Source organism: Sminthopsis crassicaudata, chromosome 5 (assembly GCF_048593235.1).
Source record: "Sminthopsis crassicaudata isolate SCR6 chromosome 5, ASM4859323v1, whole genome shotgun sequence".
NCBI lineage: Eukaryota > Metazoa > Chordata > Mammalia > Dasyuromorphia > Dasyuridae > Sminthopsis > Sminthopsis crassicaudata.
In genome coordinates this window covers 82,958,537-82,962,248 of record NC_133621.1, presented here as the reverse complement: position 1 = coordinate 82,962,248, position 3,712 = coordinate 82,958,537, and the positions used below count along the sequence as shown (strand labels likewise).

The following is a 3,712-nucleotide window of genomic DNA, read 5'->3' as shown; positions in this document are numbered from 1 at the left end:
AGACAGCACTAACATTCAGGGAGAATGGGAACCAGAAATATATGCTATTTGAGCTCAGTTTTGACAGGAGTTTGGGATCTGAGAGGAGGAGATGAGGAAGCTTGAAAGCACTGAAGTGTGAGCAGCCACGAGAAGGGGAGGAGGATGGAGGATGGAGGATGGAGTGGTCCATGACAGAGAATTTAGGTATGCATGTGGTTTGCAATATAGTTTTGATTGGAAAATGCTGTTGTAAGCATTTGCTTCTGTACCAGTTTGGGTTCTTCTGGGACCAAGTGGGTGTAGAAGCTATTTTTTAAAAAATTAATTTCTTTTTCAGTCAGCAAAAATTTGCCTTCTCTCCCTCCTCTTCCTTTCCCCACCCCACCTGAGAAAGAAAAACGAAATTCGTGTTACAAACAGGTATGGTCAAGCAAAACAAATTCCTGCATTGCCTACACACAGGCATATACATATATATCTAGATCTATAACTAGATATATATGTATATATACACACACGCAATCCATATGTACACATAGGTATATATACACACATATAAACATGTACAATAACACATGGATATACGTATACATACATGCACATAATATACACACATATACAAAATCTATACATATATAATGTATATATACATATAAACAATATAGACATACGTATAAACACATGATAATACATATACATATATACACACAAAATCTGTACATATATACATATAACAATACACATGTGCACATACACATAAACAATATAGCCATATATATACACAATATACACATACACACAATATATACATACACATGCATTTTTATACATATACATATACACATATTTATACAACACATACGTGGAAAGGTGTTCCATTATGCACTCTGAATCTACCATCTCTCTGTTAGGAGATGGTGGTATGTTTCATCATGAATTATCTGGAATTTTCACTGTCATAGTGTCAATCAGAGGTTGTAAGTCTTTCAAAGTTGTTTACTTTTACAATATCATTGTTATTTTATAAATTATTCTCCTGGTTCTACTCATTTTGCTCTGTAGTTCTTCCATGTTTCTCTGAAACCATCTCCTTCATGATTTCTTATAGCACAATAGCATTCCATTTCATTCATATACTTATTCATCTATTTCACAATTGATAGGTACTATTCTTTCCACCCTCCATTTCCAATTCTTTGCTACCAAAAAGATTGCTGCTATAAATATTTTTATACTGATGGTTCCCTTTCCTCTTTCTCTAATCATTTTTGGGTATAGAACTAATAGTGGTATAGCTGAATCAAAGTGGATGCACACTTTAATAACTTTAGGGGCAGAGGTCCAAATTGCTTTCCAGAATGGCTAAACTAGTTCATAGTTCCACAAGCAGGTATTAATGTACCTGTTTTCCCACAGTTCCTCTAGCATTTGTCATTTCACTTTTTTGTCAATTTTGCCAGTTTGATGGGTTTAAAGTGATACATCAGAGTTGTTTATATTTCTCTAATTGTAATTTAGACTAGTTTTTTTCTCACATGGTTATTGATAGCTTGGATTTTTCCTCCTCTGAAAATTTTACTATTTATATCTTTTGAGTATTTTTCAATTGGTGGATGACGCTTAAAGAATGAAATGCTTAAGGTACAAAAAGGAAATATTCTGATTAGGAGGAAAGGGGTAAGTTGTCTAAAAAAGATCAATGTGGATGCTCAGGTTACTTATTGACTAACCTAGTTTTTTTGAAGTATAGATTATGAAAGGAAGGGCAGGTAACGGAGGATGAATGCAAAAAATCAACTTGATCATGTAAGATGAATATTAGAAATGCTTAAACTTAGAATGAGTTTCATCTACTAAAGCATGCCGAAGGCAACAAAATGGATTCCCTCCCCTCCTCCTGCCCCCTTTCATGTTAGAAAAAGAAGGAGGAACAGAAAAGGGAAAGGGATAAGAAAATCATCATAGATGGTAGAGAAAAAGCAGCGTTAATTTCTTGTTTTCTATTTTTCTTGTAGAGAAGAATAATCTTCAAAAAGTACAGGGAAAAATAGAGAGTTGAAACCTAAGAGTCTTTGGAAAATAGAGATCTCTTAGTTGGCCTTTATGAATTAAAGTCATGTGACTCAGATGAACAAGATCTGAGGGTACGGTGGAAAGAAAAAACCCACCACCACTCATACCCACACCCAAATGACAGGATTGCTGACCTTTTGCCCGTGATCTTTAAAAGTCATGGAAAATAGGAAAACTGCCACCACAGTCTTGAAAAGGGACAAATGTTCAGTTTTTTTTTTTTTTTTTTAAAGGGGAGAGCAGGAGAGCTAGAAATCTACAAGCTATATGGTAGTGAATTAGACATTGATTCCTGGAGAAATTCTAGGATGTACCAAAAAAGATAATATTCACTAATAGCAAGTAAGTGGCTAGATGGTGCAGTGGATAGAACACTGGACCTGGACTCAGGAAAACTCATCTTCATGAGTTCAAATCCAGCCTGACACTATCTCACTAGAGATAGCTTATGCTAGTTTCTGATTATTAAATTTCCAGACTCTACATTTAGACTTCAGAAATTGGCAAATACTATAAATTGTCTTGATTTGTTATTTATTGATTGACTTAAGAAAGTGATGGAGAAAATATTAGTAATGTAGATTAAACTTAAAAGTGTATTGTGAAAGCATCCCCCCTTCCTTCCTTTTAGAACACATTGTGTGGTCTAACTTCCTCATTTTGCAGATAAGCAAACTGGGGGATAAAGTGACTTGTCTAAGATTATCTGGTTAGTAAGTAGGAATTTGAACTTTGTCCAGTAAATAACAGTAAAGGAAACAGTAAAGGAAAAAGATGATCAGGATGTACAGAAGGGATATGTACCTGACAGTGGAGTGAAATACAGATTGGAGAGGGGAGAGAGCTTGGAGGCAGGAAGCTGTTACAGGAAGCTATTGCGATAGTCCAGGTAGGTGATAATGAGAGCCTGAGACACTACTTGGATAGGAGCAATGGGAATGAAGAGATGGGGGAATGTGAGAGATATTGGTGAGTTATAATTAACAGATTAGGGGGAGAGAAAAAAAGCAAAGGAAGCTCCAGGGTTTCCAAAATGGCAGTTGATTTTGCTATTGACCAACAGAAACACCGAAATTAGAAGGAGCAAATTTAGGTAAAAAGATGATAAAATTGGTTTTGGTCAAGCTGAATTTGTGGAGCTAATGAGACAGAGGTAAAGACGTCCTATGGAATATTTTAGGAATGGAAGCCTGCAGCTTGGGAGAATACTCAGGGCTCGAAAATGCTCAGAGATTTGGGAGTTATTTATATAAAGATGACAGCAGAAGCTATGGGAGCAAATTAGATGGGAAGGGATGGGCATAGGCATTTATATAGCACCTACTGTTTGCCATGCACTGTGCTAAGCATTGTACAAATGTATTATATCTAGACTGGGTGGTGTTAGGGAATAGCATGGTCAGGAGACCCTGGTTCTGGTTATAGTTTTATCATAAATGAATTGTTTATAATTTTCCTCACCTGGAAAGTAAGACAATGAGATGGGATTATCTTTTATTTCTTAATATTTTATTTTTCCAATTACATGTAAAATCAGTTTTCAACTGATTTAATAAGATTTTGAGTTCCAGATTTTTTTCTCCTTCCTTCCTTTACCCTCCCCCTCCCCAAGATAGCAAGCATTCTGATATAGGTTATACATGTACAATCATTTTAA

General features: G+C 35.5%; 1 long non-coding RNA gene across 1 annotated transcript in view; it reads left to right on the top strand.

The window, feature by feature from the left end:
* Positions 1–2,870: 2,870 nt before the first annotated feature.
* The window catches only part of LOC141543256 (uncharacterized), a 122,377-nt gene continuing 121,535 nt past the window's right edge, over positions 2,871–3,712 (top strand). The window contains exon 1 of the long non-coding RNA XR_012482395.1: positions 2,871–2,944. This is a non-coding gene — a long non-coding RNA (uncharacterized LOC141543256). The remainder of the gene's footprint in view (positions 2,945–3,712) is intronic.